General features: G+C 41.8%; 1 long non-coding RNA gene across 24 annotated transcripts in view; it reads right to left on the bottom strand.

Moving 5' to 3' along the window:
- LOC104913264 (uncharacterized) overlaps nt 1-25,313 on the bottom strand; it is a 351,168-nt gene that overhangs the window by 218,783 nt on the left and 107,072 nt on the right. For 2 of the 24 annotated variants that reach the window (XR_014886510.1, XR_014886515.1), the window contains exon 4: nt 1,982-2,071. The exons of the other annotated variants lie outside the window; for them this stretch is intronic. This is a non-coding gene — a long non-coding RNA (uncharacterized LOC104913264). The remainder of the gene's footprint in view (nt 1-1,981; nt 2,072-25,313) is intronic. 24 annotated transcript variants of the gene reach the window in all.

Genomic DNA, 25,313 nt, shown 5'->3' on the forward strand with positions numbered 1-25,313 from the left:
TCTATGTATGAATGAAATCCCTGACATTTGCCAGAAACAACTGTTGTTCACACAAACTGCTGGGAAGTCCCGTAATTGCATGGTGAAACAGCCCCAAACTGCAGAGCTCTGCACAGGTAAACCTGGCACATGGCCACCATCCTGCAGATCCCTGGCTGCATCAACGCATCCCAGCAAAGCAGAGCTAGGGTGAGCTACAGCATCTTCCACCACCTTAATAGCCTTTGGAAAATAGCTGACTTAGAATCATAGAATCATTAGGGTTGGAAGAGACCACTAAGATCATCTAGTCCAACCATCATCTAGGCAGAAAAAACATCCAATGTTTGCCTATACAGACAGCTGAGTACTGCTCAGAAAAGCCGACAGATCTGCAAGGGGATAGCAATGCACAGAGATGGCTGTGATTCCAGCCAGAAAAATCATAGCCAGAAGAATCTGCATGGTAACAGCCTTCTGTTCTGGGCTTGTCCTTGCCCAGACTCTTGATTTTCATCTATATTAAGTGAATGGTGAAAAACTAAACTTTTCATCCAGTCATTCTCAATTTATTGCATCAAGAGGGAATAAACATCATACATTTTTCTACATTAGATCTACCCTGAGCAAAGTAGGATTTATTTTATTTAGACCACACATTGTGTGGTGTATTTATAAAGCAGAGACCTCTGAAATACAGTTCTGCTCTGGGAGGTCTCAGCTGAGTTGTATATTCAACAATCACACACTTCAGCAAGTTGGTGAATACCAATGCAATGGGCAAGTCAGAGAAAAAGCCAGTCAATACAATGGAAAATTGGTACAAGAGCCGGATATGGGGCAGAGCAGGAGCCCGGAACTGACAGAAAACTCAGAGCCCTCCTGCAAATTGCTGAGGATTTTCCCAACATCCTCCCTGCTCGCCATGAGTCACCACTGAGGCTCCACATTGAGTTATCGCCATTTAGAGTGGCATTTCCTTTCAGACTGCACAAAGCAAAGGAGCCATATTAGTAAATTTATTGAGTATTTCATTAGATCAATATGGAGTATGATTTAGGAGCCTCTGCCCAGGCTCTTTAAATCTATTTAATCAAACCAATTAATAAAAAAAATCTAGAAAGTTGAAACATATCCTGTAAGGTGCATCGTAAATATACTCCCTTACTTATGCTTTTGATCTCAGCCAGGTAATTAACGACTTTGGTTAAGTTCAAGTCATTCCCTCATGCCTGCTCATGGTCACAAAGCCCCCAGGGCTATGCATAGCTCATGGATTTATTATGTTTTTTTTCCAGTTGCAAAAGCTTCTCTAGCTCTGTTTTCATTTTCTTTTTAAAATTCCCTTAACCCCACCTCTGCAGACTTCTGTGGCTCTCTAGCCCAGCAACAGCAGTGGCTGTCATGCTTTGTGCCACTGATGCAATGGAGCACAGACCTCTTCCGTCATCTTTTAACCTGTAGGATACCACAAATACAACTAAACCTTGGCTGTCCCAACACTTCTGCCAGGGCTGTAACCTGACCACTTCACGTGCCAGAATAATGCTTCTCAGCAGGACATCATCTCTGGGAGAGATGAGGCAAATCCAGTGGGACACTGACTTGTTCCCTTCCCCATCCAAAAATGAAAGGGAGGGAAACATTTCTCCACAGAGTAGAGGCTCTTAATTCTTCAGCTGGAAAACTCTGTCATTCAGACAAGCATGGAGGAAGCTAGAGAGAGAGAAAAAAAAAAAAGCGTCCATTACAGGAGGGATGTGTAGTATGCTGGAGAGAGGGAGAGCGTGAACATATTTCTTCCCAGAGTCTTTAAAGTCAAGATAGCAGCTTTATCTTGCTTTACAATCAAGGAAATCCGGGCTCTGGGGGAGAGAGACAAGGGACAGATGAATGGGTTTCCTCTAAGCACATGTAATATATATCAGTATCTGAAGAACATTGGTGATAACTCTTGGACAGTGCCCCAGAACAAAATAAATAACAGGCGTGCTGGGCTCACCAGTTGCGTGGAGCAGGAGAGCTGAGTCTCAACCTGCTGCAGACAAGGAGCTTTCCTCTCACTGCTACTCCTCTGGTTTTAGCTGAACATCTATAAAAGGTAGGAAAAAGTAAAGAAAAACAAATTCCATTTTTTTAATGCAATGCTCTAGCAAGAAACCACACATCTTTTCAAGTGAGCAGCTAGTTAATTTTCCATAGCTGTCTTAACACCAGAAGAGTTGTAGTGACCTATTTCAGGTCTGGAATAGCAAAGATCAAAAGCCATTCCGATTTATTTGGTAAAATAGTTCAAGGCAAATACAGAACATTGCAGGAGAACTGAGAGGTCACATATTTTCACCACGTACTTTATGCCACCACTCTTAATTCCCAATAAAAATCATGATCTCCAGAGCTACTAAGAGGGTCTCATGAAGACCTTCTAATTAGACAGACAATCCAGAAACAGAATGGAAGTGAATGTCATTTCTTATGGGGTAGTGCCTTGCTGGGATCTATCTGTAGCAATGAAAAGAGCAGAGGGGAATCATCTCTTCCCAGACAGCATTTGCAAGCAAGAAGCCCAAGCGTGAAACCTTTGGAGACAGCAAGAATCCTTCCATCAACTTCAGCTGCTCTCAGAGCAAGAAGAAGCAGGCCATGGTGATTCTATTTATTCTAGTATTTGCTCATCATTCATAGGATAAGATCAAAGGTATTCTCAAATGCTGAACTGCCAGAGGGCTTCTGAACTGATCAGACCACAGAATAGGGCTCTTCCCCTCTGGTAACCCCTTTCCAGGGGATGGGGTGACAACATGCACTGGGAAGTAGATGAGTCACCACCACTGTGGTCCCATTCTTACCCAAGTCCTGCTCAGCTGATGGGGGTGGAGAGGAGAAAGGACTTCTGAAAGCAGGAAAACAAATCCATAGCTAGTAAATTATATATAGCTCTTATCCCACAATTAGTTTGTAATTCTGAAGGACTGCAGACAGTCAGACTCCTGTGTAATAATCCCTGAGATCAGATTCACATTGAAGGACTTTGAAGGAGGAGATACGCAACAAAAATTAGGCCAGGATCTATACCAGTTTACACTAGTAAATGGTCAGTCATGATAAAGGCTTTAGCAAAAACTCTTTTCAGAGTTATTTTTTATTTGCACAAGTTCTTTCCCCCTCTGAATGTTTTCTGTCTCAGACCCTATGCCTGATTCTTCTTTACCAGTACTACAGCATTGGGTACAAAAGGGTTACTTCTACTTTACACCATTGTAAAGCACAAAAAACAGTGCCATGGGTCAAGAGATGCACGTTATATTTTCAATGTCTATTTCTAATCATTTAAACTGGAAATATGTATCTTATGGACCACATTCTTTATAAAATAATATTACAAAGAGGGTGGTACTTAAATTTATCCATTCATCACAAATATTGATTACTTGCGTAGTAAGTGATAAATCAAAAAGTAGTAATCACTAAATCAAAGATTTATATGAATAAAGAGCAACAAAGCAATAAATCAATTCCCTGTACAGCCAATGATTAATTAGGTTCCAATCTGAAAGTATAAAAGCTGGCTTACAATTAAGACCATTACGGATAAGTTTTATATATATTTTTTCCCCTTAAACATCCTGTTCTTGAAAAGGAGATGACCCCAAACAAACAATGCTCTGAGAAGGATCAGCTGATATACTTCTGTTTACATTCAAGGCTCCCAGCTCCGAAGGCACAGATCACAGGAGACGGAGGCAGCAGTGTGTTGCTAAAGTCTCATGGTCAGACCTTTTGCACTGCCTGTGCTTCCTCTGTACCACAGCCTGGGATAGAAGCTTGTCCCAGATTATAGGATTTAGGAGCTAAAGCCATCAGAGCATGGATGCTGGTGGCTCTCTCTAATTAGTGTCTATTAAAGCACCCCAGCGGTGGGTCCCACCAGCAGTTCCTGGTGACAGGCAGCCAGGACAAACCCCACACTGCTCTGCACACCCATTGCACAAAGTCTGCATGAGTAAATACCATCAGTGATATCATTACTTCTCCACCTAGACCACGTGGGACAGTTTTGACACGTCCCATCTCCAACAAAGGTTTCACTTTGGGCCAGCAGCTCTGCTTCAGCCTGTTGAACTGGAAGCAGTGAGGCCAACATGGGATCAGCTGTGCAGCTCAGTAGAGCTAACACAACAAATATTTGTTCCCAAGTTCTCCAACCAGCATGAGATCCTCCTTATGCCAGCCAGCTGCTTGGCAAGAGTTGCTTCCTGTTGTTCTCATGCATCAAAATGCTTCAGCCAGGCCAGTTCTTGTGCTTGGGAATACAAGTTAGCACCCTGTGATGGCATTCCACTCCTTCTCCCTTCTGCCAGCAAGCTGAAGAACAGGCCCAAGAGCCTGGAGAGAAGCAACAGAACACACTGCTGTGGCTCAAGGCATAGCCTGTATTCAGAAAGATGAAGTACCACTTGATGTAGAGTTTCCTTTGGCTTGCTGCAGCTTTGCCACTAGAAATTCAGTGGCTGCTGGTTGCCACACATCTGTATGATGAATGCATCAAGCTGTATCTGTGCACTGCTCATTCACCTCAGGTAAGCAAGAGTCAGATCTGAAAGGAAGATTTCACAGAAGGAAAAATGCAATGCACCAGAAGAACGATCTTTCTTGTCCCATTTTTAATCCCTATCTTTTTCAGGGAGTTGGCTTTACCTCCCTTACCTAGAAGAGATGATGAAAGGTGTGTAGATAACTCCAGCCCAGTTCTGGGGGAGAGGTACCAAATGGAGCCTCTTTCACAGTGCTGCAAGTCACTGCAGACAAGTCTTTCTGCATAATGCTCATACTGAAAATATCCTACAGCAATACAGAGGTTGTGAGTCTGCAGCCCCACCTGAGCACCTTCCTGAGGCTCTCATCACCCCCAGACAAGCCAGGTGAAGCCTCTGGCTACAAAGACAGCAACAAGCCTCCAGGTAATTAGTTCATTCACCCAAAAATGCAATTAAGAGTTTCCCACATAGTTCCAAATAAAGGATTTTTTTTTTCTAATGAAAAAAGTCCAATTATTTAGTTTTTCACTTTAAAAAAGAAATGTTATAGCTCTGTGTTTCAACAGGAAGGTCTCAAGACCAAGTTTGCTCAAACCCCGACTTTTTATATATAGATATATGCATTATTTTTTTCCAAACAGAAACGATGCAACATGTTTAGTGTAATTCAAAGTGATAGTTCTCAGAAGAGATGACAGCACTGAGAGTTATTTCAGAAGAAAACTTGGTTTGTGTTCTCCTAAAATGGTGAACAAGCTCAAAAATTAATTATTCACACATTTCTGAAGCACAAACTGCACAATGCAGTTCGGGTCCAGACAGATACATTAGAAATTTCTCCTTGTCAGCAATGAATTTTTGATCCCTTTTCACCTCTGCACGAACAGGGGAATGTGTGGGAGCCCCATGCAGCTAACGGCAGGTGCATTACACATTACACACGAGCATCTTTTCTGCATAGCATTGCCTGCAAATGCTCTTTTTGACCTCATTTCGCCTTGACGCCGACATTACTCACTCTGGATTTGGCTGCCTACCTTGCTCTCCAGCCCTGTGTCTCTACTTATTTGTGTTAAGTGTAGGACACATGGACAAAATAACAAGAGCAATGCCAAAGCTGTAACCCAATCCTGCATGTTCCGAAAACTGCAGAGAAAAGACGACATTTTGGTGGGGAGAAGGGGAGAGAGGAAAGGGGGGCTGGGATGAGGAATCAGCTAATTAGCCTCATCTACATTTCAGCTACATGGTTCACGAGTACTAAATCATTCCTGACATATTTAGGTTGCCATTTATTACCAAAATTATTCAATGTGAGTTTTGCCATTTAGGACGTGTTAAGAAAAATACTTTTGCCTTCAGAGTGACTCCATCTCTGATCCCCTCTGACATAAAGGCACCAGTGGGCCCACAGTTTAAGTGCACGTTTGCCTGCCCACTGCAGCAACCCAGGCACACAGCTGGATACACGGCTGTAATGGGCAGGATTGTGTTGGAGTCCGGGCACTGAGTGCTCGGAATTGCTTTCTTAGAGGAGATACTAATTTTTAATTTTCTTGACTATCTCCAACAAAGCTACAAGTAATATTGACTGCTAGGATCATCTTAGCATTCAGTTCACTATTCCTGAGGTATACTTGAAGATCTTACATGCATGAAAAATTTAACTTAGAATTCAAGACCTGAACCTGTGCAATCACAATGGAAACAGGGCTTTACACCAAAGGATACACACAAGTGTGCACAAACGTGTGTCATGCACGTGTTAAAGTGCCTTATATTTTTTATTTAATTGCTTGTTATTCACTGACAGATTGTTCATGCTATTTTGAGTAAAATCAAAACAGGAAGTCAAACCTCCACCAACCCCAAGCAAGGGATTTGTGGGGCATATCAGCAGACAAGACCTTCTGGAGAATCGTTACATCCAAAAGTGTTGGTGCTAAGGCACTTCCCTGCAACCCATCACCCACCTGAACTCCTTGCTCCATCTCTGCAGGACTTCCCCCATAGCTCAGCTTTTTTTGAGGCACAGCCCTGTTAAAGCATCCCATCCTCCCAGGTGAAAGCACTGGCCTGGATTAGCATAGCCCCCCCTCTTCTCCAGGCCCTAACACTTGTGGACATTGGTTTCACAAATGCAGGGAGACTTCAGCTTGTTTATATGAGCTGGCCTTAGAGACAGAATGCTTTATATTCTATTTCCATTTGGTGGTGTCTCTTCTCAGCTCACCATCAGGCCAGAAATCACCTCTCTGATCACCAGTATCACTACGTTTTTCTGCTGTGCTCTTATTGCTCTTCTAATGAAGAAATGAAATTTATCACAGTGTGTAACTGTGTGTGTTTACCTCTGAAGGTCCCCATTTAATAACTTGAAGATGCAATAGCAAATTTCATAGAAAATTTGTCAGAGCTGCTGAGGTCTCAAAGATATGAAGTGCATGCAGGTTTTATGAAAAAAAGATTCCTGGATAGAGGAAACTGCTCTTATTAATGTCTCCCACAGAGAAAATGCTAATAACCTCACCCTTTATTAGAAAAAAGAATGCAGAACTTTCAGCTCCACCAAACCAGTTGTTCATGGAAAATACTGTAGGGTATGGATGTAGTTTGATGTGGGCAACCACAGCCAAAAATAACTGAAAAATTAAGAGTTGCCTGTACATTCTGTCATAACTTAGTGAACAAAACCCACCCTACGTTTGAGGTGAAATTCCACAAGTTAGCGTAAGCCATAATTTTATTGCTATATGTTTAGTTGCAAAGTTCTTTTGCCATTGAAAATCAGCATGTCTCTATGGATGTGAATAAAGCAAAGCTGATTTTCATCACTTTACTCCTTGTTACTGGTGGGAATATATTACATCATCTACCTCTCAGTTCAAATAGAAAAAAAAAAAATAGCCTTTTTCTTAAACAAAAGTTAAAGTGAGAAGGATTAGAAGGCGACATATTTCCAATGAGTGGGTCTTGATTTTGCAGCTGTCTTCCAATGGAGACTAAGGCAATCTGAACCTAACTTTCAGGCTATCTGCTGCATTATTTTCCCAGGCATTTGACACTGATGAGATGTAACAGCAGTTTCTTCCCTTAGCTCAGACCAGTTTCCTATCAGAGGTGCAAATTCAGATTTATCTTCTACAAGAAGCTTAATAAAAACCACCCTTTTCCCCCTCCCCCAGTCACTGGTTATCATAAACAAATCCCTCAGCAGAAGCTAAAAAGAAGATACTTTGAGGTTAAAAGCAGCCTTTAAAAGAAAATGATGTTGTACATCATCCCAAAATTTAATATGACTTTATGCACAATAGTAATGTGCCTGGTAATGCAAAGATTTTTCTAAAGTAGCTTAATAACAATCCAATATTCTCTTCCTTAAAAAATGAAAATGTATGTCAAAAAGGGATCTAATGTAGCTGCATCTTGTATCCATTGATGGAGAGAGCTGATTTACATAGATAGCATTTAACATACTATCATCATTATCCTATCAGTCTTCTGTCTAATCTGGAAGCCTTGAGACAGAGTTCTCAATGTTCTCTGAGGTAAAAAAAAAAAAAAAAAAAAAACTACCAACCAAAATGATGGTAAAGGGGGAGAAAAAAAAATCAGTGAGGGACAGATGAATATCAAGTCAGATGAGATAAAAATGGGATTTTTTTTTTAGCCAGCATAGTATGAGTTTGAAATGCTGAAGAGCAGATAAATAACATTTAAGACTGTGGCATACAGTACCATGGTGATGAGGAATAAAAGAGAGAATTATGTTCATGGTTGGGACTATGTGTGCTTGTGGAGACTGCTCCTGTATTGCTCATGATGGTTTGAGGGATATGGATAGTGTGGATCTCTGAAATCAAGGCAGAATATAGTATTTGTGTCCTTTCCCTCTTATTCCCTTTACATGAGTTTAATGCTTGTGCATAATGTGAGCCACTAAAGGAGGCCTTCTGGAAGTGGTGATGGGGTCATATGAAAAGCCACCACTGCTGCAGGACTTCATTGCTCAGGGTGGAAGAGAAAAAACACTGCTTCTGTTCGTACCAAAATCTTTTCTCTTGGAAACAATGCAACAAAGCAGACAGCAGTTCAGGAAGACGTGAGGAGAACGGTGCAGGGCTCAGGTCAGAAGGTCAGGGCATCAAACAGCAGAAGAGAGCTGGCACCAAGGAAACAGCATGAGAACTTGCATCAGGTGGCATCACAGCCCTGTGGCTGCTTTTGCTGCACTCCTTTACACTCGTATCAAGTGGGCTTAACTGCACCAGCACAAAAAAGGACAGTGCTCAGACCTGGTGCTGAGCCATGTCCAGGAGCCCCATGCTGTTCTCCCCTCTTCACAGCTCTGTGCTCCTGTTGTGCAGCCCTCTACACCCACTCAGCAGCCCTTAATCTACTGACTTGGGTGGGATACATGACTACTGCTGCCTCTATTTTAAACTGGAGCATGGGGGAACAAGGCCTCTCAGAGTCTTACAAGCATTGTCATAGCCCAAATGATAACTCGATCCCCTGAGTCCCCCCCTCATTCCACCTCTCCTAACAGTCCATGCTGGCCCATTTAACAGACTGGTTGATGTATTGTGAACCAAACAGCTCGTGTGATGCAAGGATGTGGTCAACCTCTTTGTCTGAGAAAGCATGGCAGGAATTCTCAGGCATTCATCCAAATCTGCCTTTAGCGAGTAGAAGCCTTTCCCACAGATGTCAGTGTCATTTCGGTCAGGTTCTTCCAGATAAGAAGGAGAAAAAAGTAACATCTCCAGTGGAAAGTAACCATTTACATTCACTTGCATCCCACTTGCATGCAGATGCCTCCCAGGACCAGGAGCTAGCCTTGTTCAGGGGAGGGCAATGCACAAAGCCCAGCTGATGGCCATTACTCAGAATGAGCTCAGGGAATTGTGGGGTGCTGAGGAAATGGAGCTTTCCCATGTCATGTGGCTGCTCAGCCTTTCTTGTAACGCTGCATCTGCCCCTCCATAGAAGAAAGTATGATGCAACATACAGTCTAGTCTAGTCACTGCACCTCGTTATGAGGAAGAATAGAACAAATTCTATCCTTAAATGGACACGAAGTACCAAGCTGTGGTGCTACTGGTGGTGCTTCCCTGTGGCTGCAGCTAGAGAGCACCCAGGGGGATCCAATCCTGTTGTACGCAGCGTTACCTTGAGCTTAGGTATTTGTTCTGGGCTTCACAAGGTTAGCAGTGGGGATCAATCCTGCCCCCCAACTCTAGTGACTTTCAAGGTAGTTACTGTTTGCAGCCACAAAGCACTGGCCTCAGTAACTCAGGAGGTGTCCTGCAGCCTGATGCTGCTGAGCAGCTAAGTGAAAGCAGAGCTACAGGTTCCCTTGTCCCCAATATTTCTCACACATGAGCTGCTCTCCGTGCACCCACAGTAGACCCAGGCTCAGAAAATGTGTCCTAGAAAATAAGTTACACCTTGAGCAGGTGAGAGAAAGAACAAATGAAATGTAGAAACTACCAAGTTTTTGCCAGTCAGCCATTAGGTTAATTGGGCTGTAAGGAAATTCTAAAGAGAAAAGTTTTACTGAGGAGAAATAGATGAATTAATCTTATCATCTTTTGGATAAATCAGTGGTGCTCTTTTTGGGGAGGCTCTGCCCAAGTGTTTCCCTCCACTGTGTCTGTGGGACTGTGAGAGAAAAGGTTGGTGGGCACTGTGCCCACTTGTGCCAGTCAAGCTCATGTGATTGAGAAGCAAGATAGAGGTTTCAGTACACTAAAATTAGTCCGGGAAAACAAAAATTCAACCCTCCTCTTCTCTCCTCCCCCCTCCCCCAACAACAACAAAACAAAAGGGAAAATAAGGAGATAATTCTTTAAAAGTGAACTTTTGGAAGATATAAAAAACAAGCTTGTTTTTACATACTAAAACCAATAAAGCCCTGATCCTGGAGACAGACATCTAAGCACATGCATGGACTTGTTGAAGACAAGCATTAGTGTTTGTAAGATAAAGCCTTTATTGATACTTAAAGTTCCATCAGTTTAACTAAATGTATTTTTAAAACTCATTTAGTGAAAACATGCAAAACCCTTGGGCAGACACTCCAAAATTGTTTTAATGGTTTTAAATTGAATTGGCTTCATGATTCCTTACTAAATTAAACTGCACTAACTTCAAATTGCTCTGCAACTAGCCATGCAGTAGTATGCACAAGATTAACCAAGTTCTAAACCCAATCTCAGTCAAACTATCTTGCATTTAAGTGTGGAAAAAACTTCAAGTAGAGGAATATCAGTAAACAGAGGACAGTGACATGGCATCTGAATAAAAACGCTGAGCCTTGCTCAGTGACACTCAGAATCACTTCCATATATTTGCTTTTCTAATTGTTCCCTGCAACTGACTGCTGATAAATGTTTTTTTTAGTGCAAATCTCTGCAGCTCTCACAATCATTGAAGTCTGCTGGGTTTGGCATTCCAGGACTTTTAAACTTTCCTTTTTTTTTTTTTTTTTTGGCTCCTCCACAAATTCTGAAGGGAAAGCAAAAAGGTGACATTAAAATGGCAGCATCCAGAGATGGCAATGACAGCTGCACAGACTGAGACGCTGAAAGAGTGACAAGTATTTCTAAAAGCTGCTTTGACAACTCATGCTGGAGTTTTCCTTTAAGTTACAATCATTTTTCTGAAGAAATAAAATTGGTGCCTGAAGGATCTGAAAATGAAGAAATAAAGTTGTGTAAAGTTTGCAGTACCTTACAATGCTCATTGAGCATCAGTTATGTATATAATGCCTTTTCTTACACCTGCCAAGCTTGCCTCAAGACCCAACTGCTGTGCCATGACACAGTGACTTATTAGTAAAGCTACTGATCTGCTTCTGGTGACTGCAAGGCAGCAAACAGGAGTCAGCCCTGACATTATCAGGACCTTCCCAGGAACTGCACTGGGATTGCCTGTTACCACATCTGCTCGAAACACTACTCGTTATTAAGAAGGATTGCTGTCACTGTCATTAGTATTCTGAAGTTTGATTACTAAGCCATGGCCATGTTGATGGACGCTGCAGGGAAGGACAGGACAGTGCTGTCCATTCCCCAGAGCCCAGCACTTAGGACGCATGACATGAGTGAGAAAAAGGACCAGCTCTGCTCAGGACATCACTGTCCCACCGTTGTGTGTGTGCACTGGAATCAGCTTTAATAGATGAGATGTTCAAGCCTAGTAACATCCAGACTCAGTAAAGGTGTGGGAGATACTGGGACATATGCTAAAAAAGCCTGAAGCACCTTCACTGTTTCCTGCCTTGCTGCAAGAAGCAGCACTTTTCTGAGGCTGCACTGTTACCTCCCCAAAGCAGGAAGCACTCACCTGCTGCACTCCATCCTGGCATTAGCCTGAAGGCTCAGCCTAACCCTTGAAATTTGTTTTCACTTGTCTAGAGAAGTGATTTCTTGCCTGAATAATTCAGTTGCTCTCAGCTTTATCAACTGGACATCAGACTATTATTGTTTCATTTGGAGGGCAGCAAATCATTCCATTCAGAAGTGGAAATCATTTGTGAATTGTCAACTGGATGAACACTGGGATGCCAGGGCAGATCTTTAACCCTGCCCAGCTGCTGGCAGTCGTGCACTGGCACTTTGGCATCACCCTGCTCACTGCCTCTCACCAGTGGGCCAATGTCCTTTAATTTTGGCTCTTCCCAAGCCTGGGAAAATTCCTTCTTTTCCTGGCCAATCAACAAAGGCTCACTGAGATTTATGGCTTTGATGAGTGAAATTTTCAGCCTTGAATCTACAGACTGATGCTTTAAATACATTATAGAGATTATCAGCAATGTATCAAGGTGTCTTTGTAGGATGGTATAAACTTCTACTGCACTACTTATTGCCATAAACCATACTTCCAGGTTTTTATTTATATGCGCATTAGCTCAATATGATTGGATCTGTAGCCAGCCCTGGGGATTGGAGTAATTTATATATATCAATAAAGGTCTCCAGCCAGCCACTGGGTGCTCTAAGGGGAACAGTAGTTCCATTTAAAACATTAGGAACTGGAGAAATTGAAAATAACTCTCTATTTAGAGGCCAAGAAGTAAGACAGCAGGCAACAGAGGTCCCAGCACAGCAAGGCTATACTAAAGAGATTGTTAAAATGTCATTTCACTTACATATAAGCCACTGAAAAAAAAAAAAATTAACCCATTCTCTTCCATACTTGCTACAAATAAGGCTTGAAAAGAAAACATATTCTTCAAACCTAGGGTGTTTTAAATAACCCCAGAGGATATGACCATAAAACTTTGAGCAACATGTTCAAAGAATTCAGGGAACTTTACTTGCAAAATTAGTTTAAAAAAGGCAGAAAATCTCATTACCTTTGCATTTGTTAATGTTAAAGCTGTAATGTAAAAGCAGCAAAAAATCCTTCAGTGGTTGGCTTTTACTAGGCACAAAAAGCCTACAGGAAGAAATGTCATCTTGTCTACCTAAAATAACCAAACTCAACGTTATTCAATTTTAATGTTAAAGTGTCTTTGACTGCTCTTTTCATTTAACAAGCAAGGAAAGCCTCGCAGGAGCATCCAGCACAGATCTGCTGAGATTTACCTTCCTCCGCAGCTCCTAAGTTTCCTATGGTTCATGGATCAACTTGGCTGGTAGTCCAGGTGAGTGTTTATATAGTAAATATTTCATCTTACAGTGAACTTTAATGACCTGTGACTGAAAATCAGCTCGATCAATTTCCTATTTTATTTCATTTTTTTCACTTTTGTTTAACTTTCCGCAAAAGATAACTAGCAGGTCAGAAGGAGGAAAGGGCAGAAACTGGCATAGAAAAAGAGTATGTGAAGCTACACAAGAAAAATAAGCTTTCTGTAGTCTGAACTATGGAACCACTTTATTTGTATATCAGAATATAAAAGCATAGGATTGGTAGAAGCATTTTCTAACAGGGCCTTCTCCTGTTGCACTGCTCTCTATTTAATTCACTTTCAACCAGAAACACAATAGGAAATTGTGAGCTCCTTCTAGCTGTCCCAGCCCCTCTGCCCCTTGTGCTTTGCAGGAGAGAAATGCCAGTGTTTCTTTTTGCTTCCTCAAAGTTTTTCTAAGTGCCTGAAACACCAGCACGCTGGACCTAACTCCTGCAAAGAGAGCCAGCTGGGTTTTCTTTTTCTGTTATTTGCTTAACCTGAAAAACAAAAATAAAAGAAAAAAACCAGCACAGTGCTAAACTGGGGAGTAGTCATTTCTAAGCAAACACTGCATGACTGATGTAACCACATCGAAGAGCAAGTAAGCCTTCCCAAATCCCATCACGCCCCCACACCCCAAGAGGGAAAAAAAAATTGCTTAATGCGTAACAATGCCATTGTGTGTGTGAGAATTGCTGCCTGGAAGGAAGTGTCCCCACCAGAGTCCCCTTGTGCGGCTCACAGTGCTTTGAACGCTCCTGCTGTCCTTGCGCCACAGCCAAGCTAAATCCATTTCTATTCAAAACTCAGATACTACCCTGCTGCTCCAGGTTTTGTTTTGGTTTTTTAAAGGTTTGTTTCTTACATAGGGTGTTTATTTGCATTGGATTAATTTGCAGTCCATGAAGCTTGGTTTTTCTGAGGATATTGCTTTCTGCTCTGGGGAGGTGGTGTGGGCTGTTGGACTGAGCCACTGGGAGAGATAGTGGAGACCTGAACGGTGGTTTGGAGCAGGTCGTGCCCTGCAGCCTCTCTTCCTGTCCTTCTATGAAACCACCCACCCTCCTGCTTTCATGCATGACTTCATTGCTCCCACTGAAGGAGTGGTTGCTAATTAATGCCATGAAAGTGCCCTATTTAATTTCTCCGAGAACTGAGCCTGAACTGATACTTAGATCTTGTGGTAGACCTTGTGCCCTGGAGAAAAGTCATCCTAGGACAGGTAGGTGGGAGAAAAGTGTGAGGAGTTGTAGCAGAATTAAAAAATCAGGACCAGATGTTACAGTGAGAGGACAAAGGTGAAGGAAGAATGCACAGTTAGCTGATTCACAAAACTTGCACCCACCACTGATAGGAATTAGCTCTCTCAGACTGGGAAAATAGAGCTAATGTTTGTAGGGAAGGTGTTATTGCACTTGGAGCTAATGCTTGTAGGGAAGGTGTTATTGCACTGGCCTCAATAGTCACTGCTTTTCATGGTCCCAGTTCAGCTGGGGCTGCACCCTGACCCTGATTAAATGAGTGGGTCAGATTCAAGGTTCAGACTGGGAGTCTTGCAAATGATTCTCTGCATTCTGCATGGCATCAATTGTCCTTTCTGCTGATAATTATGCTGTTGATGCTGCTTTTATCTGAGTAAGTGCATTAGTGTCTTCATATTCTCACTTTGCTTGGAACTGCAGGCGCACCATGCTGCAATGGCCGTGTTATTCTAACATTATTAAATGTGCACTCTTCTTTTATTGGGCTTTTTAATAACATTTAAGTTGTACCCCTGGGAATTTTTGCAGAAAGGGAATGTTGGCCAGCCTAATTTGTACATGAAAATACCCTATAGGCCACAGAAACAAGATTCAGATGAATTTCACATGTGACTGTGTGTATAAGTGCTTTTGGGTATAAACCCACTCAGATAAGAATCTTTGAATCCTACAAGGCTCTATCTTGTTTGTGCACATTACTGTTTAGACTTGCTGCATATTTTTTTCTTTCTTAGCAAATGTGCCCCCAAGTCTTCTAGCTCCATATCTGATAGGTACTTTTCTACACCTCTTAATGGGGCAATGGTGGACTTGTTGGACTTACAAGAAACCCTACTCTGCATGTCAATCTTAAATCACTTCATTTCTCCAGACTGCCAGAAACAAGCCCGTAGGGATGTCCTGGGTGTGATGTCCAAGTGTGCTTCTGGGCAGGAAATTCATGGGTATATCATGATGTGGAAGAGAAGGCAGATGCTTGTGCTGGGCATCTTGGGGACTGGCTCTTGGGGAAATCATTGCTTAAGTGTGAATGGGATCGAAGCTCTGGAGAGGAATAGGTTGCCAGTGCCAACTAGTGTCTCTGAACACCATTCTTCCCATGTTGCTCTAGCTCTTGCTGTTAAGAAGCCTTTATCTATAATCAGCTATTTGTCATCTTCCTTACTACTTCATTATCCATTTTTAAAAACCGTTTGTAATCATTTTAGAATGATAAACAAAGTCACTTTACAAGGGAGAAAACTATGCATAACCCTTTTCCTTTCCCTGGGAAAATCCTTGCTTTGACTTAAATGTTTTAATTCATCTCTGTCTTGTATAGCTAGCACATGCATAGAATGAGCTTCAGGAATTCACAAGAACATCAACATTTCCTTGCTGATGGCTGCTGCACTGCTGCAGGGTTATTGTTCTCATATAATACTGCATGTCTTGAAAAGTTGAGCTGTTAGAAGTGTTAGAACTGAAAATGCACAACGTCAGATTCAGAATGGATGTGGATGGAAAAATGCTTCTATGACAAGGCAGTGGGCAGGGGCTAGGAATAGTTTGGCTTTAGGTGAGTCATTAAATATCTGCAGATGATTCTTTTCTGCTTGGTTTCTTTAGAACCAGATAAATAACTTCCTGTCCTCACCAGTATTTAGCTATTTTTACAAGAAAAGCCTGTGTCTTTATCAGGAAAATTATTCATGTCTACTGATGGAAAAAAACACATTTGAATTACAAAATCTTTGATGTTCGTGGAGCACTTTGCTCTATATCCAGCCACTAGCCCAAGGGAACCAGAGCTTGCAGAGTTCCTAGAATGCAAAGAGTAGATGGTGAATGCACAAAGCAAAATGGGAGAGATTTGGTCACCGTGGAACAGCCCATGTTCAGCATGCAGGCTCTGACTCAGCAGTGGGAGGCGAGTTGCATGGTCACGTCTCTCTAAAGCTTGCAGGTTCTTCTGCAGTTCCTTTCACATAAAAGTTCATGGGAACATTTTGCTCAGTTTCATAGCACAAGTTATGGTTTTTCACTTCTCGTGTTTCATTTTGGCCATGAAATGATGAACAGATCCAAAATCTCAAAGTGAAATTCATTGGAAACCTGCACATTTCTTTGGTCCTTTTAAATTCAGGAAAATCCACAAAATGCTTGCACTTTCTCTGGAAAAAAAAAACCAACAGCTGGCTTAAGAAAAGATCTTTATCAATCCTTCCCCTGATTTCAGTCGGGAATTCCTGATGTATGCCATAGTAAACAAAGAATATTTGTGCTGCCCAGGCTCAGGAACTTTGCAGTGAATCCGACCTGGGTATCTCCTTGATCACAAATGCAGAAGTGCAAGTAAGTCATGTCAATATAGACCTAAAATGGTGTCACTTTCTGGTTTCATAATGGACAATTCGCACAATTTCAGTTACGGTCTCTTAAGAATTTATTTGCATCTCCACTAACCATACTGGTTGCATAAATATCCACCGGGATAAAGGAGGTCCAGATTTAGGGGAGATGTATACAGAAGAACCAACTATCAGACTGTGTTCTTTCAGTCTTTCACCTTCTACAGTCACACTCTAGCAGTGGAGAACAAAACCACAGATCTGAAGAGTGTATTTGTTGTGCTATATGGCATACTCGCAGTGCAAAAGATGTGGTCATCCAGCACACTCCCATGATGTCTGAGAAGAGGTAAGACAGTGGTTTGCCCAGAGAGCAGTGCAGGAGCCAGTTTTATCACTGCTTGGGAAGTAGCTGCAGTGTGTCTGAGAATAGTGCTGATAAATGAAACATATGTGAAGACAGCGGAGTACACATGTGGCCTGGTTTGCACTGTCATTTTCCACTTTGGGAAGATGAATGTAAGGAAGATGACAGACTTTTCAGAGGCTGGAAAATTATTTTGGTGTTTTGCTATTCTGTTTTAACTCATGGTGGGGCTGGAATAGCATGGCTCGGAGAGCGTGTTTGTATCAAATGTAGCATAGTCCTAAATAAACCTGATCTCAGACACTGACGTTAGTAGCATAAGTTCTAATCTTTCTATATATAGTGACATATTGAAGAGAAAAGGTCTTGCTTGAAAACTGCTGCTGCTGCAAAATCACTGTTGCTGAGTAATATGACCCATGATATTTTATATTTACTAGAGCAGATCTATCTCATCCCTGCACCATTTGATACTGCAACAAGAGATATGTGTAATGAGTTAGTCACTGTGACTCACATAACCTCAATCCCTATAAAGCAGCTGTCTTTTGTGCTTTCTGTCCTTTTTTTTTCATAAAAAGAAAAAAACCAACAAGAACAGTTCTAAGTGATTCAAGAGTAAAAGGAGGAGATGGTTGTAATCAGTTCCACCTAATGATTGATCAGTTTGTGAGGAATGCTGATCAACTCCAGATGTTGCATTCCAGCCTCAAAATGGGATCATCAATTCAGAACTCCCATCTGGCTTGTCTGACAGCAATGGCACAAGTTTTCCAAGAAACTCTAAAAAACCTGTGGCTGTTGGTAGAATATCTCTGCTCAGACCAATACATTTGCCAGTAGGATGTGGTAGAGTTCCCTCTTGTGAGTTTAACATATCTTGGTGTTGCCAAGTGACTGGTCTATTGATGTTGTATGATAGAAAACTGTTATAATTTTGGAGATATCCTTTCCTAATGCCCTAACTTTCAAGGCCAGGATATTTTGGATGTTGTTCTCTGGATGTTCTGGAGAACTGTGGGTTATGCTCTGTGGTTAATATTTTAACTCACTCCCAAAATCAGATGATTTGATGCAGTCCTCCTGCCCACTTGCCAGATTTCACAGGAAGCAATGACTGCCAGCAACTCATCAGTGTTTTGTATTTGAAAGCATTCTTTTTTTGCTTCCCTGTTTTTCAGAGCTTTGCTACCCTTACTTACTCATCTACCCCATTCATTGCTTAAATCAACCATACTTCTGATAGTACGGTGCCAAATTCCACCCTCATTTACTGTTTCACCATTCCCAATAACTTCACCAGGACTTTCTCTTGTCTTACCATTGGATCAGTCTAGCTCAGACCCAAGCACCTGTACAACAATGGCCATTCCCATGCAGCAGTGAGTTCCCCAGGGAGGACACTTGTCAGGAGGTTTGTTATATCCTGAAACCACATGTGCTCAACACTGAGATGAAATTCCCCTGTGAAGAGGCAGAAGGTGGCCAACCCTATTCCCACAGCCATATGGAACTAAGGAGGGTGGCAGCCAGTGGAAAATTTGTGAAATTACAGCGATTACATCTTCAGTGGGTCTGTCTGTGCCCCTGCAAACCAGATATTCTACTTGCACTCTGTAACCACTAAATGAGAGCTTGTCCTACCTATTAGAGTACAGAGCAGACACCATCAGGCACCAAGCGTTCAGGCTCAGCTCTAAACCCTGAAAGAGTGAGCACCCATATCAAAACATGCTCATATATAACATGAATGGAGAAATAGGAGAAGGCAGGAGCAAAATGCAAACCCTACAGGATGTTTAGCTGCTGCCCTTGAAGGAAGGTGATTCCTTGCAGTGCAAATCCAACCGTTTGCTGGAAAACAGGGCTGGGAGGGTCTGGGGCATCAGGAAAACCTACAGTAATTGGCTTGGTCAAACAAGCCCAGCTACTGCACAACCAAGGTAATTATCTGGGGGGAATTTAGCTGCCCACTGGAAAAACAGAAGCAGAGTTGGAAACCAGTTGCATCATGAATGATAATGGTGCTGACAGCTTTAAAAGCACTTGGGGACTTTTTAAAGTGCAGCTAACCCGCCTGAGAGGGGCAGGAGCTGCAGTCGTGCGGGCGGGGAGAGCTGGCATGCTGCAGGGAAATAAAGAGCTGTTGCCACGTTGGCTCCTCTGCACTTCCAGATTCACTTTCCGATGTGAAAACATTGTTACGACATTGCCCAAAGGAACAGGCTGCTTGCAAGGCAAGGGAAGCTTGAAAACCACAGGGCTCCTCACCAAGGTATGACTGTCTGGTGGGAATTCCCAACTTCTTAAGCATCTTGTCTGCATCTAAGGACGTCTGTATGGCAAGGCAGGGGGAACAGCATGGAGACTGCAAGCGCTCACCCGTATTGGATGGGTGGTTAAGGTGCCCCTACACACTTAAACACATTCCCTTGCTAAATTCCCTGCGGTACATTAATTTTTACTGATTGCTAATGGCTGCCTGGCTGTCTCTAAGGCAACTGGTCCGGTTATTATTAATTTCCAGGTTGGAAGAACAATAGACATCCATTTATCAAGGAGGTACAAACCAACAGCCAGTTTTTGTTGTTGTTGCAAATTGGTTTTTAACTATAGAAGTCCCACATGGACGGTGTTCTGAGTCTTTTTTTTTTTTTTTTTTTTTGTCATAAAGCATCCTAATGGAGGAAAGAGGAAAGTTAGGAGAAGAGTAACAAACTGAAATTGAAGCAGTGCTCAGGAGAAATTTCAGACTCTTTCAGTGAATGAATATGAAGTGAATGCAATTTTTCAGCTGTCACTGACCTATTTTAGACACTCTCCTTGCCAAAAAAATTCCCTAGGAAACTTCATTTGCCATAACATGGTTTTTCTGGAAGGTTCAGTGAAAAAAATTAGAAGAGAAAGTTTAAATACAGGGCTTATAGAGCAGCTTTTTGCTTCACGCAGGAACAGGGAGAAGCAGAACAAATGGCTCCATCTCAGTGCTATAACCACTTCTTTTCAGCCTGAAGGCCAGAGGAGAAAAAAGTGACCCAAGCAAAAGTTAGCATAACTTAAATCTTATCTGACATGCACTGTCTGGTAGGGAATCCTAAAACACATAAGCTTGGCTGGTTTTAAATGCATTCTCTTGCTTATGTTATAATGGAAATCTGCTGTTTTTTGCATGCTCTTGATTTCATATATTTTGGGTGACAGAGTGTTCACTGTCGTATCTGTTTTGTGGCACTGCACTTATTCTCAAAGACAAGACAGCCTGGTGTGTTACAGGTGTTGTCAGAAGAACATGGCCACGTGATGAAGTCACTCTGTAATGCTATTTTTTGACTTGGAACTGAGATGTAAAGGAACCTCTTGCAATAGAAAGGACTGTTGGGATTGAAGAGTTTCTAGCGTCACAAAATTGATGGATACGAGACAGAATACATTTAGTTATGAGTATTCAGCTATCCATAATTTGCGTATTTGTATTAACTCTACTCATGGTCTCATATTAACTGACATACGCGGATTAGTTTGTAGTGTGCAGATTGCATGGAGCAGCAAGATGTTTGGATAGCTGGTCTTCGTCAGGATACGCGATTTAGTCGTCTCTGAGCAGAGTCTCAGTTTCATGTTTACACATAACTTTGCAAACTTGTGGAGGCGTCGATACTGCCGTGTGGGTGCAGGAAGCTCTGGGTGAGCAAAGTGACCGAGAGCAGCACCTCTCTTACTTTCTGAGATTTTAATGTGTGGGGTGGTTTCTTTATTTCCTTACTTTGGAGCTGTGATGATACAGAAGACAAATGGGAGTTGGCTGGTTGTCACCTGTGAATGCCCACATGAAAGCCATAATTACCAATCTGCCTGCTTGTACTCTCACATTTTTATTATGGTTCCAAATTCGGGTTGAAATTAATAACAAATTGTTGGCTTTTTTTGATCCCTATTTTCTTTTAACATGAGACAGTCACACTAATTAAAATCTCAGAATTTTTCATCTGAGAAAAGTATTTCTAAACCTCTTTTTCCTTTTTATTTCAGACTACTAATTTACTTTCCCATCTGCGTTTCCTGTTCTCTGCTGTATTGTGTATATGCACTTTTGTTTATTTACTGTGAAATGGAGTTTCTTAGTAAAATGCTTTGAGGAGGAAGAATTAAGCATGTTCTGTGGGAAATTACTGTCATTAACACAGATTTACTGGAGCATTTTGAGAGCACTGAGGTTGAATTTACATATTTAACTGCAATCTCAGCCTTATTCACAAAGTTCTTCAATGCACATAACTTTGAACTGAGAGTTAACAACTTGCTTAAGTTCTGCACCAGGAGGAGACCCAGGTGAAAGTTACAGATATTAAAAGGTTTAAAATTATGGGGTATTTTAGGGTTCTTCTGAAGAAAGCTGTAATGGCACAGTGAATATATTAACGACTATTTGAAATCAATGGAGCCATTTGCATGATGTCAGTGCAAGGGTCAGTCAGGGCCCTTCCATAGCTGAGAACGTGTTTTATTACAACTAAAATAATCAGAGGATTCCAGTAGATTGGAAGTGTTAATAGATGAAAAGTGATAACGCTCAGTACACATGTTATGAATCAGCTGGTGGTGGCTGAACCCAGCTATGGAAGTCTAACACAGCAATGTGTTTTCCTGCATTCATTCAGCAGGGTGAATACTCCAAAGTCACTGAAAGCCGATTGCAAATTGTCTGTTTGATTCTATCACTCAATTTCTGCACTATGTCAACTGAATAAGTAGTCAGCCAGGCGGGAAAGAGAAATGATACCATACAATTTATTAAACGAACACAACACAGCACAATTCTGAGGTTTCACTATTTGATACAAATTATTCCTGAGCTGTTCATAAAGGTAAAACACCACACCACATAATTTAAACAATCTCCACTGTTCTATAAAGAATATATTTTAATAAACCAGCACACACATTGCAAATAATCTAGGAGGATGGCAGAATATCCAGCGGTGCTCTTTAAGTTATTAGCACAACATCCTTATCCCCCAGTGTGTTAGTTTCTGCTGTACTGGGGTTCATCCTTTTAATATCTGGGGCCAGGGGGATGAAAATTACTCCTTCCAACTAATGTATCATGAGATTTTGGTTAATTTAAGCATGTCTGTCCAGGTGACATGGGCAGTTCTGTGGATATTGGGTGTTTTCCAAGATTTCTGATACATAAGCTCTTTCTGGTCCCACGATTTGTCTCCTGATTACAGTGGTAAAGGCATCCCCTCGCCTCTCTTACCCACCATCTCCTGATGAAGCAGCCCCCTGCAGCTTCCTAAATTCTCTGGCGTTAATCTCTCTCCTTGCCTAAAAATAAACGTCTAAGTCTAAATTCTCATGGGAAATACTGCGTTAGGAAAGGCAGGGAGTGAAATGAGCTAAATCATTCACACTATTAGCTCAAGTGGCTACTGCAGCTGGCCCAGTAAATGCCAACCCAGCCAAACCTCAGCCATTTTCTCCCTCGCACATGCTGTGTATAGTGAAACAAGAGTGTCTGCAGATTTATTAGCTTGTATATAACACTAAATTGATGAAAACATCCTCTAGGCAACTTCATCTACTTTTCACTTGCCATGTTCCCATGACAGTGACAACTTGTTGTGTTACAGCTGACCTGTCAGCTGCAGCTACTCCCTGTTCATCGGGGGCTGCCTGTCACTGGATGGATATGAAACGGGAAGTGAGCAGAATACAACAGGCAGTTATGCACACATTCCTTCCAAACAGCCTGCTTCAAAACCCAAAGCTGACAGTGGAGAGATTATTGTTGAACCCTCATGTACACTCATCCAATATTTAACTCGGCTCTAATGGATTAATGCTATTGCTGCAAACATTTTCACCTGGCTCTAAATAAGATTTCTTAAGCCGACGGTCTAAATATAGCAGCTCTGGGCGTTTTCTGCTTTTGCAAATCAGTCGTGAAAGGGACATTCATTATATCCTCTTTTCCAGACAGAAAGGTGACCAGCATAAATCCCGCACCGTGAACGGGTGCGTGCTCCATTGTTATTGCAGATGTGTCAATCCCCGGAAACAAAAGAATCGACACCCGTCTAGGAACAAGCTCCGTTAGTTAGCAATTCAGAATGACTTCCAAAAGCAATCCCTTAGTCTCCAATGATATCTGTCTGACAACTACTTAATCTCGGCAAGAGCTGCGTTATACCAGCCTGTCATCATTGCTACCTCTCAGGTGTAGCTTGAAAAGCGGAGAGAAAGAGAGAGAGATCTATGAGTTTCAATCACTTAGAAGAAATTATAACTTTTTAGAAGCCTGTATGCAGATAGCATTTACCATACTGAATGGAAGATGACAGTTCCCATATAGACAGAGTGGTACAATGCAAAATGCCAGCTTCCAGGTGATTCTATCCCATCTCTGAGGCTGTCGGGAGCTATCAAATTAATGTTGAAATAATTGTCACTTGTGAATACCTGCCAGTGTAACCAAGTCAGGTATTAAAAAAAAAAAATCCCAATTGATCAAGCTCAAAAATTGTTCTGAATACTTAAGGAAAAAAAGTTTTGCTGAGGTGTGACTCTGTTACATATTCATTTCAGCAGAAAGATACCTTTTTTTTTTAAGAATAGAAGCAAAAATGAAAGTGCTTAAGTGTCCTCATTGAAACAGCGTTAATATCACCACTGATTCCTTGATTATTTGAATTGCAACTACTTTTATGATAAGAGAAGCAAATAAAGATTAGCTAATGCTTGAACCTCTTGCTACTGGAGACATTTGCAATAAATCTCGATGCCCTGCTCTCTCTGTCTCATTGCTATAAAAACTCCTATTTTGTTGAAGTTCCCTTTTATCTCTGCATATCCTTACAGGGGTTTTATTGGGGTTAATAGTTTTTGTCGGTCCTATTGCAGCAAACAGTTAAATGTTCTTGGTGTTTAACTTAATGAAGGCTGTGTCACTCCAGTCCCATTCCTGTTAACATTTTCTAATAAATGACAAAATGGAAAATGGAATTTTCTCTTCAAGGAACAGATGCAACGCCATCAACACCCTGCACATTTTCTCTATATTGCCTACCAGTGTACCTACAGGGAGGAAGAAAGGACGAGTGTCCCTGTGCTATGTGACAGCACTCCCTGCTCACACAGACACAACGCTCAGTACATGGCAGGTTTGAATCTTTGACATTTCTTCGAACCTTCTTTTAGGGCACCAGCTTTCAGTATTCAACAAGCGCATCTTATTACACAATACATGGCAAATGATTGCATCCTCTTCTCTCAGACATGTCTCTCACTACTACACTCTTTTCTTTCATCATTTTGCAGAGGTCTAAATGTGATGCACCCTGAGCAAGCTGTACTGGGAAGCAGCAACCAGTGCTGACTTCAGCAAGCAGTCTCTTAGGAGGCAGTCCATGATGCAGGATGCTGTACCAGCGCTCTGTGACTTGTGCTGGCCACCATAGGAATGCCAGGAACAGCCTAATGTTCCAGTGCACAAATACCAAACTTTGACTGTCTGGATTTCTGCCTGCCCAAGGAAGCATGGCACTCAGTGATAAGCTAGCAAGATGTTCAGTCTGATTTTCATTGAGAGCAGTCAGGTTTGCTTTCCTCCTGGAAGAACTACATGGTCCTGTGCTCATTGCTCTCCAGCCCACTGATCTTTTCAGTCCTGTGTTTGGCCTAAGGTTGCCACAACATCACATCCTATGAGCCCTCGGCTGCAGGACTTGCACTGCTCTGTGACCTGGCAAGTCAGCAGGCACAGCCACATCCAGCCCACTAAAACACAACCCAGGCTGAGACTGTCAAAGTGTTCATAAGATCCTGGAGCCTCCCAGTACTCTGATAAAGGTTCCTCTTTCTCTCTGTACTTCATACAAGCCAGACATCTAAATTCCATTTTCTAAGCTGCTATACTGAATTCTCTATGTAAGAGTTCCCATGCTTCAAATGATATCAGCTCTACTGAAGTTAATTCTCAACCACTGAATATTTACAGTAAATTAACTCTGTCTTTCCTATCTTGTTATACCACATTAATGAGTGCCTAAAATTATTTTCTCTTTTCTGATGTGCCTAAGCAATTCTTATAACCTAGGCGACTTTCTGATCTCTCATATTCTGGAGCCATTCCATATTTATACTAGCATAAAT

The sequence above is a fragment of the Meleagris gallopavo genome, chromosome 15, assembly GCF_905368555.1.
Source record: "Meleagris gallopavo chromosome 15, MGAL_WU_HG_1.1, whole genome shotgun sequence".
NCBI lineage: Eukaryota > Metazoa > Chordata > Aves > Galliformes > Phasianidae > Meleagris > Meleagris gallopavo.